The sequence below is a fragment of the Canis lupus genome, chromosome 27 (genome assembly GCF_048164855.1).
Source record: "Canis lupus baileyi chromosome 27, mCanLup2.hap1, whole genome shotgun sequence".
NCBI lineage: Eukaryota > Metazoa > Chordata > Mammalia > Carnivora > Canidae > Canis > Canis lupus.
Window position 1 is genome coordinate 46506758 of NC_132864.1, and position 23280 is coordinate 46530037.

General features: G+C 39.2%; 1 protein-coding gene, 1 long non-coding RNA gene and 1 pseudogene across 3 annotated transcripts in view; all 3 read left to right on the forward strand.

Moving 5' to 3' along the window:
• LOC140619818 (nebulin-like) overlaps positions 1 to 3436 on the forward strand; it is a 17072-nt gene extending 13636 nt beyond the window's left edge. For both annotated transcript variants that reach the window (XM_072803759.1, XM_072803758.1), the window contains exons 9-10: positions 22 to 228; positions 3264 to 3436. The gene's annotated coding sequence lies outside the window, so the exon portion shown is untranslated. The remainder of the gene's footprint in view (positions 1 to 21; positions 229 to 3263) is intronic.
• Positions 1 to 15270, forward strand: part of LOC140619048 (nebulin-like) — a 15373-nt pseudogene extending 103 nt beyond the window's left edge.
• A 1530-nt stretch (positions 15271 to 16800) lies between these two features.
• Positions 16801 to 22946, forward strand: LOC140619094 (uncharacterized). Its single transcript, XR_012019010.1, has 3 exons — positions 16801 to 16908; positions 22342 to 22447; positions 22842 to 22946. It is a non-coding gene; the product is annotated as an uncharacterized lncRNA (long non-coding RNA).
• The last annotated feature ends 334 nt before the right edge of the window (positions 22947 to 23280 follow it).

Here is a 23280-nt window from a genome sequence, read left to right on the forward strand (position 1 = left end):
TTTTTTTTCCCTTTGCAATAGAATGCCTGCAAGGAAGACTACAACACCTGGATGAAACGCATAGGCTGGATACCTATTGGCAGTCTAGATGTAGAAAACGTTAAGAAAGCAGGTGATGCCCTGAATGAAAAGAAGTACAGGCAGCATCCAGACACCCTCAAATTTACCAGCACCGTGGACTCCCCAGTTATGGTCCAGGCAAAACAGAACACAAAGCAAGTCAGTGATGTAAGTACAAAAGAGGGGGCCAAGAATGGAGGGAGGAGGCTTCAACAAAATAAATAGCAGCTCAAAAGTTTAATTCTTCTGAGCCATTAATTTTCCTTTTACTTCATGTATTTTAAAATTACAATTACAATTATTTTTAGTTTGGGGGTCACCTGACTGAGTGGCTGAGTTGGTTAAGTGTCAGACTCTTGCTATCTCAGATCAGGTCTTAATCCCAGAGTCATGAGTTCAAGCCCTGCATTGGGCTCCATTAGGAATACAAACAAGAACAACCACAACAATTATTTTTAGTTTGGGCACTAACATTTTCTTTTTCTTCTATATTACTATTTATCTTCCTTTTTATAACATCTTCCTTTTTAGCTGCCTTTGAAATACTGTGTTATGGGATAAATTTGTTGTGATGAAAAAGTTCTACTCTTGTACTACACCTGTATATACACACACAAAATTTAAACTTGAATTCCAGACACTTTAACAAACTCATCACCTTCAGATCCATATTAAGTTGCATATATTTGCTGTTCGTATATAAAATACTAGTACAGGGAAATAACTCACATGCGTATATGGTTTTACTTCTCAGAATTCATCATACACAAATATTATAGAGGCTTTTGAAAACTTAGGTCTTGGGGATCCCCGGGTGGCGCAGCGGTTTGGCGCCTGCCTTTGGCCCAGGGCGTGATCCTGGAGACCCAGGATCGAGTCCCACATCAGGCTCCCGGTGCATGGACCCTGCTTCTCCCTCTGCCTGTGTCTCTGCCTCTCTCTCTCTCTCTCTCTCTCTCTCTCTGTGACTATCATAAATAAATTAAAAATTAAAAAAAAAGAAAACTTAGGTCTTGGAGATTAGTATGTTATTTGCCTGGCTGTCCATGAGCGATGTGTATGACCTGGCTAAGGTCAGACCTAAAGGGAAGCTTAGTGTGTAGAAGAACTAAAGGGACATGGAAAGCATTTATTTATTAATCCATTGAATGAACGTTTTTGAACTCCTTCCCTGAGCCGGGCATTGTATTATATGCTGATGCTATAAAGACGCCATAGATGATGAGTGGTGAGATAGATAGGAGATGACAAGGATATAAGAGTGTAAGACAAAGGCATGGATGGAACCAGAGCATTGCCACACCAAGAGGTGAATGCTACAGGAGAGGTATGTGCCAAGTACAAGAGAAGAGGGTAACCCCCCACCAAGGCTTCCCTGGCAAATAAGGGAAGGGTGCATTCCTGGTGAAAGAAAAAATCATGATGACCAACAAGAGCTAATGAACTGGAAGGACGGTGAAGGGTTCGGGATTATTATGTGATCATTGAGGATCTTGTGTGCTTATACTCTGGAGATTGTGGGGTAGGTAATGGGAGGTGTTGAAGATCGTAATCCATGGAGTTGGATTATCAGATCTGTGTTCTAAAAGATACTTCTGACCAAGAGTGCTGAGATGGCATTGATGAGGGAAGAGATGGAGGTAAGAAGATGGATTAAAAGCGCTTACAGAAACCTAGCAGAAGACTCCTTTGGACTTCAACTAAAGCACTAGCAATGGCAGAGGAGATGTGTAGAGGGTAGAATCGGTGAGACTCTGTGAATGCCTAGCTATGGTTTCTAAAGGCAGTGAGGGAATAACGTTAGCTCTTGGATGCCTAGAAGAAATTATTTAGGATTTGAGAATTCAAATAGATATCAGCCTCTTTAGACTTTGTGATACATAGACAACAGTTTACATGTGATAATCTGCTTAAAGGTTTATGTGATAAATGACAGTCAAGAGACTGGAAATCTAGTGGTTCCAGTTGTATTTTAGATTTTAGAAATCAAGCAATTTCTTTTCTATTACCAAGAGGAGGATACAATCTAAGTTCTACATCCTGGACCTAGCTGTCTTCCTGACATCTGTAAAAGGATAAGATAGGGTAAGTATGAAATGGTAAACCTCTTAAGTACACTGGGTTTATGTAGAAGCGCCCTCATAGCATGAGGAAATTATTATATGGTTTTAGTGCTACAATTGTAATTGGAAAGTTTTTTTTTTTTTTTAGCAGAAGTGAAAGTCTCATTCTAAATGCCATTTTCTAAGAATCAAAAACCCAAAACAAAAACAAGACCGGTTTACTCCACTAGCAAAGATTGGACTTTTCTGACTTTGGTAAACTCCATTTATTCAAATTAGGGTTTTGCATTTGAAATGATTTCCATTCATCTCTAGCCATCAAAGATCACTGTTTTCTACTTTTCTGTCTATTTTAATACACCGAGTTTTTAGGTCTTTCTGAAAATGACAAAAATGCTTGACTTTTTTAAAAATAGGAGAATACCTTTGATTTTTAACAATAGAAGTAGTAGAGGGACTGTGCTGGGAATAACTCCTTTAAGTGTACAATTGAAGCATTTTATTTTGCTTTTAACAACTTTATTTTTAGAAGATAACAGCAAAGTAATGTTTGCCCTTTGGCAAATGTAAGATGACAATTTTAATTGCTGATTTTTGAGGATTTTGGGGAGTTTTGTGGGAAGAGGTCAGTGTGTGGGGTGTGAAAACACAAGCTATTGAGAGTATTTTAGTGGCTCATAACATTGGAAGGATTTCTGATAAATGACTTCAAAAGACATTTGAAGACATCTTCTAGTATACCTAGAACTTTTTCCTTTGGAATATTTTTTCTTTTATTTTAAAACATACTTTATTTAAATCCAATATGTTAGCATAGGGTATAACATACAGAGCTCATCTCACCACTGCCCTACTTAATGCTTGTTACCCAGTTACCCCATCCCCCCACCCACCTCCCCATCGGCAACCCTTTATTTGTTTCGTAGAGTTTGGAGTCTCTCATGATTTGTATTTTTCTCTAACTTCCCCCACACACACTCAGTTTCCATCCTTTCCATTGTAGTTCCTTTCATGATTTATTCCAAATACTCCTTTTTTTATTTTTTATTTTTTAATTTATTTTTTATTGGTGTTCACTTTAAGCATTTTCTTTTTTGTACTCTCTGTGATACATGTTATTTTTGTGATTGCGTATTGCAGATCTTCTACAAAGCTAAAGGAGAAGATGTGAAACATAAATACACTATGAGTCCTGATCTTCCTCTGTTTCTCTAGGCCAAGTGCAATGCTTACAATATGAGTGACGTAAGTAGGGTTTTCAATGGGGTGTGAAACCCAGACAAGGTGGTACAGTAATAGAATCTCAGAGTAGGATGGGGCCTTGATAACTATTTAGGTTGGTTTCCCACACACACACTGGATGGAGCCTATCTCATGACGATGGCTCTCTGCCTCTTAAGTCGGCCTCTTCCAGGGCAGGATAATTCCAAAAGGATGTGACATTCTCCCTTACGTGGAGCCCAACATCTATTCCTCTCAAACTTCGAGTTGGTTTTCCTCATTTTGCAAGTGGAGAGAGTTATTATCCTGCAGAAAAATAAGAATGAATGAAATCCTTTTATTACAGCAGACCTGAAATTTCTAAAGCTAACCACCAGGTCTTCCCTTGACCTTCCTTCCATAAGAGTGGACAACTTCATTTTCTCTAGTTGGTCCTCACACGCCAAGGTTTCCAGAAAGAACCTTTATTCCTCTCTTCCAGATCCACTCCAGTTTCTCAGTATCCTGCTTTGCTCTGTACTCAAACCAGGTTTGGGTGTATAATTGGTGCAGCATCCTGTAATGTCATGCTACACAAGGTGTAATGTTTTGCTAATGTGACTTCCCAAAATAAAATGTACTGTAGAAGATTCCTTTAGCTTATATCTGGAAACGAACGAAACAGTCCCAGCAATTGGGGACTCACTTCAGCTGATCCATGTACAGCATGCTGACCTCCTTCTTTCCCTCATACCTCCGGTCTGCTACAAACGGGACTGGCATGATTTAATAGCCAAGGGCAACAATGCGCTAGGTGAGGCTGCACATCACTGCAGCCAAAGCATCCAGAAACATTGCCAGTGATGTGAGTAAACATTTTTGGTGAAATGTGGGTGCATTGCCTTTTAAAAAACTAATCAAATGTGTGCTTGTCTAAATGTTGCCACATTGAAAACAATATGTCGAGTTAATGACGTTGAAATTCTCCACAAGATACTGTTTTGAGGAGCTGTCATTTTTTCAAAATTCCGTGATTCTTTTCCATTGACCCCACTTGGTAGAGCTATCGTAAATCTGACAACCACTTTCTCCCCTGATTCGTAGGCCAGATTACCCCTAGTGACACATTTCCTTGACAGCCTACATTAATTTTCAGTGAGAACACCCTCCCTGACAGTAACACATTAAATTCAAATGACTGCCTGCATAATAATTGTATTAAGAAGATTGAAAAGATGATGTATAAAATGTAAGGATTTTGTAAACCAAATGGGTAAAGGTGTGGTCCATTTTTCTTGAATTTAATTTTCATGTATGTAAATCAATGCCATTTCATCTGCAATAGGAAAAGTATACACTTCCACTTCTTATCATTGCAGATCAAAAATGTCAAACAGCACACATGCCCCGTAGACTTCACTGTCACCTACTATTCTGAGGGCTACAGTTACGGTTTGGGAAAGGAGAAGAAATAAGATGCCCATGTGTGCAGTCCACAGGGGAGCTCAGGATGGAAGAATTCTACAGCTTTCCTTAGAGGTCCCTGAAAATGCGTCCCTCAAAGATGTGCACACCACGAGGAAGTACATTTCTCGGTTAAGGACAAAATGAAAGTCTAAATGTGACTTTATCATTCTTTAAGGCCTTGTGCAGGGCTCTTTCTAACATACCTAGAAATGTCTCAGTGACCCTTTTGTCTGCTGAGCTCTTGTTTATAAATCAGTGCATGCTAAGCTCTTGTTTATAAATCAGTGCATAAATGGCACGAGCAGAGTTTCTGCAGAATTTAAGTGGATTTGAGTTCTCTTCTATAAAAATTGAGGTTTTGACCTGTTACCTACCGTACAACTCTATCTATACACCATTGCTGGGTCCAGCAGTGAGAGAGCTTGGGCTGTGGAGCATTGTGCTGAGGTTTTTACTGCCAGGGGAAGCTCCCAGCCATTCCTGCCCTTCCTGTTCCTGAACTCATCGGCAGCTGCTTCAGCAGGGGGCTTGGAAAGTGGCTGCCGAGAAATGGGGGGGGGAAAGGCCTGGCTGCCTGCTTATGCAGTATCTAAATTGATGCCCCCTAGAAAGAAGAGGGGTTTGTTCTAACCTTACTCCAGCAGCCTGAGACAACATAGTAAAGTTTTCCACCCCCTACTCCCAAGAAAAACTGTGTGTGAACTCACAGAGTTCTTTGGATTTTCTTCTGCGTCAGTTGCATACGTATCACTCAGTCAATGGGAGCAGTAAATGGAAGGTTTTCACACTAATTTCTAACGTCCTGTGATGTATGATAACATTCTGTGGTGGTGGTGCCATATTAGATTGGGAAAATTCACATCCCTAGGAAACCAAGAGGTACTGGCCTTATGTTTGGAATGTCTTGTTGCATTAAGGATGAACATTCAGATGGGTTGTTTAAGTGAAGTCCGACATACAAAAGCATTTGTAGGATTTATAGCAAAGAAAAAAACTGGTCCTGAATTTATCATGATACCTACCTATTTCTATCCCAGCAGTGTTGGAAATAATTGTTTTCACTCTGAATATTCTGGGGCACATAGGAGTGGGCAGGTATGGTTTGGATTTCTTGTAGTCTTCCAGAAAGTCACAGTGTCAAAGTGCCTTTGTGTGTGGCTATTCTTGCTATACCTAATGTTATCAACGCCGAGGACTTTGCTAACCAAATTTTACCTTCGCAGTATAAATACAAGGAAGCTTATGAGAAGTCAGAGGGAAAGCATGTGGGTTTTAGAAGCCTTCAGGATGATCCCACGCTGGTCCATTACATGAATGTGGCAAAACTGTAGTCGGATCATGAACACAAGAGGAACTATGAGAACGTCAAAATGAGCTACCATACCCCTGGGGACATGCTTAGCATTACAGCTGTGAAGTTGTCCCGGGATGTTGTCAGCGATATCAACTACAAACAGCCCGTACACCATTACATGTACCTACCCGATGCCATGAGTCTCAAGCAAGCACACCAGGAATGTGAATCAAATTCAGAGCGATGTGAGTGTGACAGGCCCAGGAATGTTGGCACTTCAGGGGTGATTCTCTTCCTGTCTTAGTAGGCTTCACAATACAGGAAGATATTTGAGAAATGCACCTTTACCAAAAAGCATGGTAGATGATCAGGGTTTTTGCTGGCTTTGTGTTCTCCTGTTACAGTCACTGACAGTGTCTTTATTAACTCACAGGCCAAAGGTAAAACCATATTCCACTAAGTATATAAACCACCTTGATTCCCAGCAAGAGGGCATGGTCACTCTTGGCAGACCCATTTCATTGGTGACATGTAGAATGATAAATAGTATTCTCTACTCTTTCTGAATTCAGGAAAGTTTTTTTCTTTTTTTAACTAAAACTCACATTCTCATGCATGTTAATCTATGTGGTGAGTCATCTTAAATGAACCAGGGAGGTTTTGTGATTGTAGCATGATTCATGGAGAGCTGCATGTGGAGGCTATTTAATATTCAGGGCATTTCCTTCTGCAGGAACCAGATTTCTGTAAGAATCATCCTCTGTAAGGAAAGATATGGCGTCCATTTATTGTCACTCAATGAAGATGTCTTTCCCCAGCCGAAATGTCTCTCCCCAGGAATAGCCTAGGGGGACTGTCATGGATGAAATTCAAAGTTGTGGGGTTTTCAGTGAAATCACAATGAAAGCCCAATTTATTGTCTATATCCACTACTCAAATAACATTTCCCTTCTCTCCACAGAAACTATATCAAGATGCATGGAATAAAGATAAAACCAACATCACCATTCCTTCTGACATGCCAGGCATGCTGCAGGCCCCTATAAATGCCCTGCAAATCAGCAATGTAAGAGGCATAAATACGAATTGAAAATACCTTCATAGGATAATATATGTCAGCTTTGGGAGTGTGGTATAATGAAATGGACAAATTACCTATCTTAGAAATGTGTACAGCTTTTGGTGCTAAACATTTTTTCTTTAGCTTTCTATTCCTAATGCAGTATGAATGAAATTCTCCCTTTTAAATGTTAGTTTAAATACATGGCTGGGTCCCAGGACTACAAAGAGTTGGGATATCTGTATTCTATCGGTGTCTTCCTTTCAATCTTGAAAGCATTGTTCGATATCCAATGTTCACAGCTCAGTTTCATCATATATTAATAGAGAATATTGAAATACCTAGTTGAATTTCTCTTACTTGAGGGAGTATGAGGTGACAGTCTCCTTTATCTTTATAAATTTTTGATTGATCCAGAGCATTCTTGTTTGATATTACAAAGCCATTAGCTTTGTGTCTTATTTTCCACATCAGAAAGTTAAAAGATTTTAAATTATTAAGATCATATCTAAACGATAACATATCTATGTCCTGTCCCTTGAGCAGGGACCTCTGAAAAGTCAAAAGGCAACATTAGGAAAAAAAATATCTTACCGGACCTTACATGAGACCTTGATGAAGCTTTTCTAGCTTCACAGTTGATTCTTAGTTTCCATGTTTTGCGTGTTGCGGTATTTTCAGATGTGTACCATATTGTGATGAAGACAAGCATTCAAACATTTACTAGGTCTAGATGTTTAGCTTTAAAATCTTAGTCAGAAGTATCCTGCACTCCATTAAGGAAATAGCCAACAACCAGAGGAACTCAGAAATCCCTGTTTTTCCTTATCCTGTCTTCATTCACATTTTGTCATATTCATATTTTGAGTACTTGGAGTATTCACTTATTTTCAATGTTTGTAAACAAACCTGAGTTTTCCCTCAACAGAAATTTTACCAAAAAGACTGGAATGAGACCAAGCAGAAAGGCTATGACTTCAAAGCAGATGCCATTGAAATCAAGCAAGCCAAAGACTCCAGAGATATTTCCAGTGAGGTATGGCCTCTATTTCCTTGTGGTTTAGCTTTTCTTGTAACGAACACAGTAGTGTTTTTAACAGTCGACGAGGGGGGTTAAAAAATCTATGTAAACAATTTTATTTTGTTTTGCACTAACTAAAGACTTTCTCTATTTAAAAACATTAGAATGGGGACACCTGGGTGGCTCAGTCAGTTAAGCATCTCCCTTCAGCTCAGGTCATGATCTCAGGGTCTTGGGATCAAGCCCCATGTCAGGTTTTGTGCTCAATGAGGAGCCTGCTTCTCCCTCTCCCTCTGCCTGCTGCTCCTCCTGCCTGTGTTCATGCTCTCTCTCATTCTCTCTCCCTGTCAGATACATCTTCAAAACAATAAAAACATTAAAACCGAATGAAGCACATTAAGGTTAGCATAGATGAGGTATATGTATAACTTCTTGGTTGTTTCCAAGTAGAAGTGAAAAAAAAAAACATGAAGAATCTATGCAGAATTCTTGGGAAAAATTCAGGAAACAATCTATTTGATTATTGACCAGTGTCATTTTATCCCCCAAATATTTATGACATTCTCCATAAATCTAGATCACAGTTGAAAGTTTCATATCAGACAAGACCGAAATCACATTCTATACATAAGATTTTATACTGGAGGCTTATGTATAATGCTCTCAGCAACCTTTTGAAGTTCATTTAATAGTAATTTAAAAACTTAGTCAAAATAATTATCCTACCAAGCTCCCTACCTCCCACCCTCAGCTCCAAATCTTTAAGCAATCCTGTTCCCTTTATCTGGGCTCTTCTCTATTTTTTATCTTGTGTATCCACCTGTTTCTTCCCTCTTATTTCTCATTTTTGTCTCTAAATACAGTAGCCAGTCTATAGGATCTGCCTTATTCCCAGGTGTCTCTCCCTCCCTTTTGTCCAAACTTTTCTATGTTATCCAAATATAGAAAAGATATTACCTTAGTCTAGTCCTAAGACACTTTTAGGACAAGTCTGAACAAGATGGAAACTCTTGTTCCAGGGCTTTTGTTGTCATCTAATTCAAACCAATCACCTTGCTTTCCATTCCTGTGAAATATGCGCCATTTTTACCTGTCTCCCAAACCACACAAATAACTTTTTCCTACTGAGGTATTGTTAGTCCTCTTGGGGGACCAGATAATTTATTAATGTTCCACCATTCAGGCGGCCTTTGGAGACCCATGATTACACCCACTGTGTCTTATTTTCCACATCTGAAAAATGTAATAATAATAGCATGCACTTCACAGAGATGTTGGGAAGATTAAATGGGATTGTAGTTGCTACTACTCAACTATTTTTTGCTAAAAAACACAGCAGTTTCACACGGATCAGCCTGATACATATGAAGCACTCATAATAGTGTCTGGCATATATAGTCATTGCTCAGTAAATATCAGCTATAATTTTTTGTAATGACTCTTATTCACCATCCTATTGCCCTCCTGATTTATTCCCGTTCTCTATCAAACTACCTAAAATAGCTCTATTTTGCTCAGAGTGAACTGAAATATAAAATGACTGCCAATATTCGGAAAACATTTGTTCAAAAGACCGTACTACATTATTTTCATATATCTGTTTATCTGATTTTTCACCACTTTAGTACAAGTACAAAGAAGGTTAGCATAAGCAACTGGGCCACCACGTGGGTTTCCGCACCCTACAAGATGACCCCAAATTGGTATGGTCTATACACACTGCCAAGATCCAGAGTGACAGAAAATACAAGAAAGCTTATGAGAAGTCTGAAAGAATTCCCAATACACCATTGGACATGATGTCACTTGTTCAGGCTAAGAAGTGCTAGGTCCTGGTTAGTGATATTGATCATTGTAATTATCTGCACCAGCGGACATGTTTGACAGGACAGAATGATGTGATCTGGCAGGCTAAGAAGGCCTACGAACTGCAGAGTGATGTGCATGTATTTGTCACCAGACTCTTGGGGGAGACGTGTGTCTCTGTGAATAGTGTCACGGTGTACTACCTAGGGATATAATTTAAGTGGTGATTTTAATAGAACCTTACATAATCTGTATATTTCATGGTAAAAGAATCATTTGGAACATTGTTTTATGGAGGATTCCTTATGGGGCAATTCTTTTTTCTTAAGACAAAGAAAATCTCTCTTACTCTATGTAATTAGGTAGAAAATTTCAGTCCCAATTGTTTTTTTTCCTTTTGTTTAATAATAATTTTATTTTTTATTGGTGTTCAATTTGTCAACATACAGAGGAACACCCAGTGCTCATCCCGTCAAGTGCCCACCTCAGTGCCCATCAGTCACCCAGTCATACCCACCCCCCGCCATCCTCCTCTTCGACAACCCCTAGTTCACATTTCCCAGAGTGAGGAGTCTTTCATGTTCTGTCTCCCTTTCTGATATTTCCCACTTTTTTTTCTCCTTTCCCCTTTATTCCCTTTCGCTATTTTTCATATTCCCCAAATGAATGAGACCATATAATGTTTCTCCTTCTCCGACTGACTTACTTCACTCAGCATAACACCATCCAGTTCCATCCACGTCGAAGCAAATGTTGGGTACTTCCGTTTCTAATGGCTGAGAAATATTCCATTGTATACATAGACCACATCTTCTTTATCCATTCATCTTTTGATGGACACCGAGGCTCCTTCCACAGTTTGGTATTGTGGACATTGCTGCTATAATCATCGGGGTGCAGGGTTCCCGGAATTTCACTGCATCTGTATCTTTGGGGTAAATCCCCAGCAGTGCAATTGCTGGGTCATAGGGCAGATATGTTTTTAACTCTTTGAGGAACCTCCACCCAGTTTTCCAGAGTGGCTGCACCAGTTCTCATTCGAACCAATAGTGCAGGAGGGTTCCCTTTCTCCATATACTCTCCCACATTCGTGATTTCCTGTCTTGTCAATTTTCCCCTTTCTCACTGATGTGAGGTGGTATCTCATTGTGGTTTTGATTTGTATTTCCCTGATGGCAAGTTATGTGGAGCATTTTCTCATGTACTGGTTGGCCATGTCTGTGTCTTCCTCTGTGAGATTTCTGTTCCTGTGTTTTGCCCATTTCATGATTGGATTGTTTGTTTCTTTGCTGTTGAGTTTAAGAAGTTCTTTATAGATCTTGGAAACTAGCCCTTTATCTGATACGTCATTTGCAAATATCTTCTCCCATTCTGTAGGTTGTCTTTGAGTTTTGTGGACTGTATCCTTTGCTGTGCAAAAGCTTCTTACCTTGATGAAGTCCCAATAGTTCACTTTTGCTTTTGTTTCTCTTGCCTTCGTGGATGTATCTTGCAAGAAGTCGCTGTGGTCGAGTTAAAAAAGGGTGTTGCCCATGTTCTGTAGGATTGTGATGGAATCTTGTCTCACATTTAGATCTTTCATCTGTTTTGAGTTTATCTTTGTGTATGGTGCAAGAGAGTGGTCTAGTTTCATTTTTCTGCATGTGGATGTCCAATTTTCCCAGCACCATTTATTGAAGAGACCATCTTACTTCCAGTGGATAGTCTTTCCTCCTTTGTCGAATATTAGTTGACCATAAAGTTGAGGGTCCACTTCTGGATTCCCTATTCTGTTCCATTGATCTGTGTCTGTTTTTGTGCCAGGACCACACTGTCTTCATGACCACAGCTTTGTAGTACAACCTGAAATCTGGCATTGTGATGCCCCAGCCCTGGCTTTCTTTTTTTTTTTTTTAAATTCCCCTAGGTATTCGGGGTCTCTTCTGATTCCACACAAATCTTAAAATAATTTGTTCCAACTCTCTGAAGAAAGTCCATGGTATTTTGATAGGGATTGCATGAAACGTGGTAATGGCCCTGGGTAACATTGACATTTTCACAATATTAATTCTTCCTATCCATGAGCATGGAATAATTTTCCATCTCCTTTGTCTTTCTCAATTTCCTTCAGGAGTGGTCTGTAGTTTTTAGGGTATAGATCCTTTACCTCTTTGGTTAGGTTTATTCCTAGGTAACTTATGCTTTTGGGAGCAATTGTAAAGGGGATTGACTCCTTAATTTCTCTTTCTTCAGTCTCATTGTTAGTGTCTAGAAATACCACTGATTTCTGGGCATTGATTGTGTATCCTGCCACACTGCCAAATTGCTGTATGAGTTCTAGCAATCTTGGGGTGGAGACTTTTGGGTTTTCTATGTAGAGTATCATGTCATCGGCGAAGAGGGAGAGTTTGACTTCTTCTTTGCCAATTTGAATGCCTTTTCTGTCTTTTTGTTGTCTGATTGCTGAGGCTAGGACTTCCAGTACTATGTTGAATAGCAGTGGTGAGAGTGGACATCCCTGTCTTGTTCCTGATCTTAGGGGAAAGGCTCCCAGTGCTTCCCCATTGATAATGATATGTGCTGTGGGCTTTTCATAGATGGCTTTTAAGATGTCGAGGAAAGTTCCCTCTCTCCCTACACTCTGAAGAGTTTTGATCAGAATGGATGCTGTATTTTGTCAAATGCTTTCTCTACGTTTATTGAAAAGATCATATGGTTCTTGTTTTTTCTCTTGCTGATATGATGAATCACATTGATTGTGTTATGAGCGTCGAACCGGCCTTGCATCCCGGGGATAAACCCCACTTGGTCACGCTGAATAATCTTCTTAATGTACTGTTGGATCCTATTGGCTAGTATCTTGTTGAGAATTTTTTCATCCATGTTCATCAGGGATATTGGTCTACAACTCTCCTGTTTGGTGGGTTCTTTGTCTGGTTTTGGAATTAAGGTGATGCTGGCCTCATAGAACGAACGAGTTTGGAAGTACTCCATCTCTTTCTATCTTTCCAAACAGGTTTAGTAGAATAGGTAAGGTTTCTTCTTTAAACGTTTGATAGAATTCCCCTGGGAAGCCATCTGGCCCTGGACTTTTGTGTCTTGGGAGGTTTTTGATGACTGCTTCAATTTCCTCCCTGGTTATTGGCCTGTTCAGGTTTCCTATTTCTTCCATTTCCAGTTTTGGTAGTTTGTGGCTTTCCAGTAACACGTCCGTTTCTTCTAGATTGCCGAATTTATTGGCGTATGGCGCTCATAATATGTTTTTAAAATTGTTTGTATTTCCTTGGTGTTGGTAGTGATTTCTCTTTTCTCATTCACGATTTTATTAATTTGAGTCCTCTCTCTCTTCTTTTTTATAAGGTTGGCTAATGGTTTATCTATCTTACTAATTCTTTCAAAGAACCAACTCCTGGTTTTGTTGATCTGTTCCACAGGTCTTCTGGTCTCGATTTCCTTGAGTTCTGTTCGTATCTTTGTTAACTCTCGTCTTCTGCTGGGTGTAGGATCTATTTGCTCTTTCTTCTCTAGGTCCTTAGGTGTAAGGTTAACTTTTGTATTTGAGCTCTTTCCAGTTTTGGGGCTACTTGTATTGCGATGTGTCTCGCCCTCAGGATTGCTTTTGCTATATCCCAAAGATTTTGAATGGTTTTATCTTCATTCTCATTAGTTTCCATGAATTCTTTTAATTCTTCCTTAATTTCCTGGTGGATCCTTTCATCTTGTAGCAGGATGGTCCTTAACCTCCACGTGTTTGAAATCCTTCCAAACTTCTTGTTGTGATTTAGTTCTAATTTCAAGGCATTATGGTCTGAGATACGCAGGGGACGATCCCAATCTTTTGGTATCGGTTCAGACCTGATTTGTGACCCAGTATGTGGTCTATTCTGGAGAAAGTTCCATGTGCACTTGAGAAGAATGTGTATTCAGTTGCGTTTGGACATAAAGTTCTGTAGATATCTGTGAAATCCATCTGGTCCAGTGTATCATTTAAAGCTCTCGTTTCTTTGAAGATGTTGTTTTTAGAAGACCTATCGAGTGTACAAAGCACTATACTGAAGTCACCAAGTATAAGTGTATGATTATCTAAGTTTGTCTTAACTTTGGTTATTAATTGATTGATATACTTGGCAGCTCCCACATTCGGGGCATATATGTTGATGATTGTTAAGTCCTCTTCTTGGATAGATCCATTAAGTATGATATAGTGTCCCTCTTCATCTCTCACTACAGTCTTCAGGATAAATTTCAGTTTATCTGACATAAGGATGGCTACCCCTGCTTTCTTTTGAGGACCATTCGAATGGTAAATGGTTCTCCAACCTTTTATTTTCAGGCTGTAGGTGTCCTTCTGTCTAAAATGGGTCTCTTGTAGACAGAAAATAGATGGGTCCTGATTTTTCATCCAGTCTGAAACCCTGTGCCTTTTGATGGGGTCATTAAGCCCATTCACGTTCAGAGTTACTATTGAAAGACACGCGTTTAGTGTCATCATGATACCTATTCCTTCCAACTGTTTTGTTTTTAACCCATTACGGTTGCATGATGAAATATCTAAATTTCAGAAACAAATATAAACGTAAGGAAATGTTGGATTTTAAGTTTATCTGGTACATACATTTATAGATAGAGTGGTGTATACAGGTAGAAGTATATATTTTTCCTCGTTATATATGCCTCTGAAGACCTTATTCTCTCAAGTTCTTACAGATGTGATTCTCAGTAGTGCAAAAAAGGCAGATTTCAAGTGGTGAGCGCAGATGGTCAACCTTGTATAAAAACAAAACAATGTGCCATTGCTGTCATTCCACATGGGTCACTTGTCAGCCCTGCTCCAATTCCTGTAGGATTATGTGAACTTCTCCCAGAGATGTGTGTCAGAGATGTAACACCAAATATTAATATTTACTGTTGATCCTTCCATTCCATGGGACTGGCCACCCAGCTAGTTTAAATAGAGGTAGTGTGTGGCCTGCTGGCATCATGGTGATACAGTGAGCAGACTTGACTCCTTTGAACTCTGTGGTCCTTTCCTTCATACGGAACATGTACAGATCAGACCTGGAACGTTTGAAGGGTATAGGATGGTGGCCAGAGGGTTCTGTGGAAGTGATGAGAGTGAAGAATGCCCATTCAAGAACCTCTTGAATGAGAGGTTGTATAAAGCCGGAGGACTTCAAATTCACCAGCATTGTTGATACCCCTGAAGTCATCCAGGCAAAGATCGGTGCTATACAGATCAGTGAGGTGAGTGGGGTTGATGATGTGTTCGGACGTGTTGAAGAAGTCTCCATAAGAATTGTGTGACATTTAAGTTGCTACTACCAGGATTAGAACCTTGAACATTCATGTATCCAGATACACTTTTGTAGTCAATAAGTTAATGGTATCTACAGTTCAGTTACCTAGATGACACTTTGACATAGATGCGGTCGGCATCTTTATATCCTGCAGACTCGGATACCCATTCTTGAATACATTTTGAGGTCTTGCTTGTAATGCAAGTCTCCCAGGTAATACCATGATCACAGAACTGCCACCTTTTATTGCTTTTCAATCATGAGGGAAATTGAAAAGTCCAGGGATGGCCTCAATATTCGATACCATGATAGTTATTTGGGCTAAGAAAGCCAGGATTTGATTAGTGATGTGGATTATCATAGTTACCTGCAATGTAGGTTTTCCTGCCAGATGATTACATGTGACTTGATGAAAAAGGATCATTTTACTACTGTATTTCGGATTCATTTTCCAGTTATATTCTATCACACATCAATGTATTCTTCTTGTTGGAGTCATTATTGGCACCTTTTAAATAAAAACAGAAATGAAGGGGTGCCTGGGTGTTTCAGTCAGTTGAGCATTCGATTTTTGATCTCAGCTCGGGTCTTGATCTTAAGGTCGTGAGTTCAAGCCCCATGTTGGGCTCCATGCTGGCTGTGGAGAGTACTTAACAACAACAACAACAACCAAAAAAAAAAAAAAAACCCAGAAAATTCACACAATGAAAACAAAATGTGATCTAGATTTATATCATTCATATCTGAGAACATCCAAAGAGAACCGTTAACTGTCCCTATAATTTTATTCGTGCGGTAATTGGCCTATTTACTTATCAGCCATCTCTCGTTTTTCGTTTTTAGCAGCCATTGTGTCGTGATGCCTGGGAGAGAGAGAAGGCGAATGTGAATGTGCCAGCGGACACCCCAGGGATGCTGCAGTCCAAGATCAATGCCGTACAGATCAGTAATGTAAGGAGCTACACGCTCACTTGCGTTACACAATATTTTCTGCCTAACTGAAACTTAAGTTGATATGTTCCAGAGGAAATTTAGCAAAAGGCATTTCCCTACCATTCCTTTGATTTCTAGTATTTAAACTAATGAGAAGTGCCACGTGTGAGCACCCACGTACACGGGCACGCATATGCATATGCACGTTGTGTTTATAAATAGAGATGTGTGTCCTTATCTTTGTTGGAAGGAAACATGCACTGCTTTCACCAAAAACACCACAGAAAAACATACATATATGCAAGTATAGTATTACTTGGTTCTCTTTTCAGTGGCCCATCACTGAGTTTTCCTTTTAAAGCCAAACGCTATCTATTTTTCTCATTTTTTACTTGATTTACTGTCTCCTAATTTCTTTCTTGAAAAGAATGAACTTTACTAAATTTCATTTAAAAAACCTACTAGAACTTAATTTCAGTATGAAACCAGCCTCTTTTATAAGTCTTAACAGGAGACTAATTTTCCATGTGATTTATTAACAGGTTTTCTTACACATCAGTAAGGCTGACTCAGTGGCTCCCTCTTCAGATTAACTGTGGCATTGCAATCTCCATTTGCAGAAACATTGTAACCAAGCTTGAGAAGATGTCAAGATGAAGGGTTATGACCTGCGGGAAGATGCCATCCCAATTCAGCACGCCAGGGCTTCCAGGGAGATCGCCAGTGATGTGAGAGCTCCTTTTTTCCCAGCCTTAACCAATGCTAATAGATGTCATATGGGAGTGAATATTTTTCTGATCTTTAGCTTAATTCCCCATTAATACACTTAAGTAGAAAGGAGATCATCGTGATTAGTGTCTTGCTTTGAAATCGCAAAACCAAGAATAACTTGTACAACAGTTTGGTGCCCCTTCTGCATCGGGCTTGGTTCTGTTGTTCTTATGTTTAAGCGCAGGTTTTTATTTTCTTTTCACTGTCATCTCAAAATCATGTAATTTACAAGCACTTATAAAAATTCAATGAATACAAAAAGTTCTGTTGTTTCTTGAAGTGCAGCATACATAAAGTTTCCCCTGTGAGAATTTTAAACATACAGGATGTTCTTGTCCAGTGGATGGACAAGCCTTTTTTAAAAGTTATATGTTAATATGTGCTAGAAATATATTTTTCCATTTAAATGAGATTATAAATTTTAGAATACAACTATTTCAAAGTTTATACTTTAGTTTATTGACTAGATTTTTTTGTTTATTAAATTTAAAGTGTGAAGTACGGTGCTACTTGATTGTGGCAGAAGGTGAAGGTAGTAGACAGTGACTCAAGGTTGGGAAACACTAGATAAGCCTGTATTGGGGATAATCCAGAAGAACACTTCTTGCCTTAGAAATGCTCATAATGTGTTCATGCATGTAGACATAGAAGACAAACCAATGGGTTAGGAATCCTAAACCTTAGAGTATGGACTTCATGAAAAACAGTGCCCAAAAAAGGCTAATGTAAGGGAGGTGGACATACTTGGAGCAGACTGTTTAGAAAAAGTGAATTGAGAAACATGACTCTTCTTTTTTGTTCACGTATACCAGTATCTATGGAAAACCGCTTACGAGAAACAGAAAGGCCATTATATTGGATGTCGCAATACCAAGGAAGACCCTAAGCTGGCTTGGGCAGCAACTGTGTTAAAAATGCAGAATGGGGGATCCCTGGGTGGCGCAGCGGTTTGGTGCCTGTCTTTGGCCCAGGGCGCGATCCTGGAGACCTGGGATCGAATCCCACATCAGGCTCCCAGTGCATGGAGCCTGCTCCTCCCTCTGCCTGTGTCTCTGCCTCTCTCTCTCTCTGTGTGTGACTATCATAAATAAATAAAAAATTAAAAAAAATGCAGAATGGCAGGCTGTACAAAAAGGCCTACAATAACCACAAGGCCAAGATCTCCATCCCAGTGGACATGGTGTCCATCAAAGCTGCCAAAGAAGGCCAGGCCTTAGCAAGTGATGTGGATTATCGCCAGTATCTGCACCACTGACTGGTCTTGCTTTCCTGACCAGAACAATGTGATCCAAGCCGGGAAAGCCCACTACCTGCAGAGTGATGTAAGTTGTTGCTTGTGCAGAGAGGACCAGCCGAGGTGCCTGAGTCGTGAGCTGTTCTCTGGGGAGAAAGCCTTCCACAGCTTTGCCTGGTCATTCCTCCTAGGCCTTGGGAAAACGCAACTCTCCCTAATAAGCACTTCCCTTTAGCATTTTACCAAGTTTACTGAATGTCTACCTTACAGCTAGGCTTATTTAGAAAGTTTTATTTTTTACTCTTGGTGGTGCTACCAGAATTTTTCGTAGATTCTTGAACGTGTGCTGTGTGTTTCCTAAACATGAAAATTGCCATGGCCTCTCAATTGAAGAATGACAGGGATACTTCCTTAAAATTAATTTCAAAGGTTAGCAGCATGCTCCAAACTCACTAGTTTCCCTTAATGTAGTAGTCTCCACACTGTGGTGTTTCATTAGTTTACCTGAAATATTTTTAGATTTATTCATATTTTTTGCCCATTCTACTGGAAATCACGGGTTCTTTTAATTATTTAAACTTGGTTCCCAGAGCTTCAAGGAATGCTTTCTCCTAATGAATACATTTGTTATAGAAAAGTGTACCCATACCCATCCTTGACATGAGTTGCCAAGTGGTAGATTTAGGCCAGTTTTTAGAGAAATGTAAACTCTGCATTAACCTGAATAACATTAGTATACAAAGGAATGCATATGAATCAAGTTTCTAAAGAATGAGAAAGGGAAACTTCAAAATCTGTATGTAATCCTTTTTGAGAATCCCTTCTTTTGAATTTTGGATATCCATCATACTTTACACGCTAAAATATAAAATGTTCTTCACTAAGATAGAAATTTTACTCCACAATTCACTCCTCATATATCTTTCTAGCTTGTTATTTGTATGCTATTAACTAGTTACTAAAATATCATTTTTTATCATGTCATCGGCATGAAATCATGTCATCAGCAAAGAGGGAGAGTATGACTTCTTCTTTGCCAATTTGAATGCCTTTAATGTCTTTATGGTCAACTAATATTCGACAAAGGAGGAAAGACTATCCATTGGAAGAAAGACAGTCTCTTCAATAAATGGTGCTGGGAAAATTGGACATCCACATGCAGAAGAATGAAACTAGACCACTCTCTTGCACCATACACAAAGATAAACTCAAAACGGATGAAAGATCTAAATGTGAGACAAGATTCCATCACAATCCTAGAGGAGAACAGAAGCAACACCCTTTTTTAACTCGGCTACAGTAACTTCTAGCAAGATACATCCACGAAGGCAAAAGAAACAAAAGCAAAAATGAACTATTGGGACTTCATCAAGATAAGAAGCTTTTGCACAGCAAAGGATACAGTCCACAAAACTCAAAGACGATCTACAGAATGGGAGAAGATATTTGCAAATGACGTATCAGATAAAGGGCTAGTTTCCAAGATCTATAAAGAACTTCTTAAACTCAACAGCAAAGAAACAAACAATCCAATCATGAAATGGGCAAAACACAGGAACAGAAATCTCACAGAGGAAGACACAGACATGGCCAACCAGTACATGAGAAAATGCTCCACATAACTTGCCATCAGGGAAATACAAATAGAAACCATAATGAGATACCACCTCCCACTCGTGAGTAAGGGGAAAATTAACAAGGCAGGAAACAATGAATGTGGGAGATGATATGGAAAAAGGGGAACCCTCCTTCACTGTTGGTGGGAATGTGAACTGGTGCAGCCACTCTGGAAAGTGTGGAGGCTCCTCAAAGAGTGAAAAATAGATCTGCCCTACGACCCAGCAGTTGCACTGCTGGGGATTGACCCCAAAGATACAGGTGCAATGAAATGCCAGGACACCCACACCCTGATGTTTCTAGCATCGATGTCCACAATAGTCAAACTGTGGAAGGAGCCTCAGTGTCCATCGAAAGATGAATGGATAAAGAAGATGTGGTTTATGTATACAATGGAATATTACTTAGGCATTAGAAACGACAAGTACCCACCATTTGCTTCAATTGGATGGCACTGGAGGGTATTATGCTGAGTGAAATAAGTCAATCAGAGAAGGACAAACATTATGTGGTCTCATTCATTTGGGGAATATAAATTATAGTGAAAGGGAATAGAAGGGAAGGGAGAAGAAATGGGTAGGAAATATCAGAATGGGAGACAGAACACGAAGACTACTAACTTTAGGAAATGAACTAGGGGTGGTGGAAGGGGATGAGGGCAGGGGCTGGGGGTAAATGGGTGACGGGCACTGAGGTGGGCACTTGACGGGATGAGCACTGGGTGTTATTCTGTATGTTGGCAAATTGAACACCAATAAAAAATAAATTTATTATTTAAAAAATATTACAGGAAAGTGAAAAAAAGAAACAAATGACCAAGAAAATGTAAATCCTAATTCAAAAGGAAGAGATATCTAGGGAAAATGAAAAGCCAACTGTGATCGAAATTGTGGAACCAGGGATTGAATTCTTTGTTTTAAAATTACAGTTTACACCTAATGGCACATTAGTTTCACGAGTAAAGCATAGTGATTCAACCAGAAGAGTAGCTACTATCTGTGACCATACAATCCTATTTCAACTCCGTTGACTATATTCCCCATGCTGTACCTTTCTTCGCAATGACTTATTCATTCCATAACTGGAAGCCTGTATGCCCCACTCCCTTTCACCCACTTTGCCCAACCCGCTACCCCTTCCCTCTTTATAATCGTCAGTGTTTTTCTATATCTATTGATCTGTTTCTTCTTTTTTTTGTTTGCTTGTTTTTATTCATTTGTTTTTGTTGTTTAGATTCCAAATATAAGTGAAATCATGTGGTATTTGTCTTTCTCAGTTTGACTTATTTCACTTAACAGAATATCCTCTAGGTCCATCTGTGTTGTCACAAATGGCAAGATCTCATCCTTTTTTGTATCCTGAGTAATATTTCATGCATGCGTGCGTGTGTGTGTATACATAAACCATATCTTCGTTATCCATCCATCTCTTGATTGCTTCCATACCTTGGCTATTGTCAATAATGCTACAGTAAACATTTAGGTTGCATGTATGATTTTGAATTAGAGTTTTCATTTTCTTTGGGTAAATACCCAGTAGTGGAATTACTGGAGCATACAGTATTTCTATACTCAATTTTTTGAACAACCTTGTTACTGTTTACCACAATAGGATTGGATTCTTAATTATCCCTTTAAAATACACCATGTGCCAGGTATTGTGCTAAGCACTGAAGATCCAATGGTGAAGGAAGAGGAAGAACCAAGACAAAGTTTCAGACTTTAGGGAATTTACATTGCTAGCAAATAAACAGATATTAACTAGAGAATATCAATAAAAAATCTGATGGATGAGAAATAATGATCAATGGTGCTATGAAAAAGTGAGGTGGGGAAAGATTATCTAAGGAAATACTACATTAATAGGGATTGCAAGGGAGGACAGGAGCTGGTTCTGTGAGGAAGACACAGGGATTCCTACAGAATGACCAATATATGCAAAAGGAGAGGGCTGTGTACGAATCACAAACCAAAAAACCAGTGTGGACAGAATCCGTAGGTCAAAGGGAAGCATATAAGATGGTGCTAGATTATCCTCACCTTCTAGTCCATGTAAAGAATTTGATCTTTTTCCTAAGGCCAATGGGAAGCCATGTGATGAGAGGAATGTTGTGGTGTCAGATTTGAATTGTGAATTTTATAAAGATCGTTCTGCCTGCTGTATAGAAAACTTACTGGAAAGCCTGTTATTATTGCTTTAAAAGTCCACCCGAAAAAAATAAAAAAATAAAAAAAAAAAGTCCACCCGAGCTAGTATGAGGTTACTTAAATATTATTGAAAACCTTCCATGCATCCCATAGAGAGAGAGCTCCTTCTGCATCATTCTTCTTTATGAGTGCATAGGTGCCCCGCCACAGAAAAAGCAGACTAGAACGTTGCTGGGCTCTAATGCATCCTGCTCTACACATGATGAATTGTGTTTGTCGGGCCAATGCTCAATTTTAATTAGTTTGTGGGAGGTAAAATATACCATGAAACTGCTTTCTTATCATAATTAAAGAAAAAAAACGCTTCTATCTAACTTTGTTTTCTTTCCCAGGCCATCTATAAGGCTGACTTGCAGGGTCTCCTGAAGAGTTGAGAGTCAAAAATGCTCAGAAGATCCTACTAGACAGTGTCTATCGGACACCTATAGAGAGCCTCAGGTAGACACGTATTGTTGACACACCAAAAGATGTCCTTGCTAAGTTGAATGCTGAGAATATTAGTATTGAAAGTCACTTTTCCCCATCTATGTTAAAATTAAGTCATGCTTGTAAGTGACTGATAATTAACCCAGTAATCTATTTGTAAAATGATACCATTGATGATTTTAGGTTTTAATATGTAATGTTAGTAGGATTGTTTTATTGTTGTTTATAAGTTTTAAACAAAAATATATTAATATTAATTTCATATTAAATTTGAGTAACGTGGAAAACTTTTAGATGTTTTTCCTTAATATGAAAAAATTTAAGATCAGAAAAGTTGAAAGTAGTGCACTGAACTAGAAGAATTACAAATTGCAAAGTAATGTTGTTATTGTGTTTTCTTCCACAGCCAAAGCACAGAGAATTTTGGGACAAGGATAAAACTTCAGTCCACCTCATGCCAGATACTCCAGAAATTAATCTCGCTGGAGCCAATGCTTTTAATATGAGCAATGTAAGTACCACAACAGACTCCCTTTTGTTTAGAAAGTCACCCATTTGGTGTTATGATATCCATGGGGAGCTCTTATAGGCAAGAGAGAAAAGATTGGCTGGTTGGGGATGGGGAAAACTCTTTATCATCAGTCCTCTGACCAGGGGTGAGGAAAGGAGCAGATCCCAGGCTCTGAGTCACCCAGCAAGGTCAGCGACCGACCCGGTGAACTAATGTCAACGTGACAAAATGGAGAAGAGAATAAGTTACAGGAAAGCTGAAAGAGGAATGAATGAAGAGACACGTGAACAAGGAAGGGGCATTAATGACAGACGAACACAAAATAATTATGGGA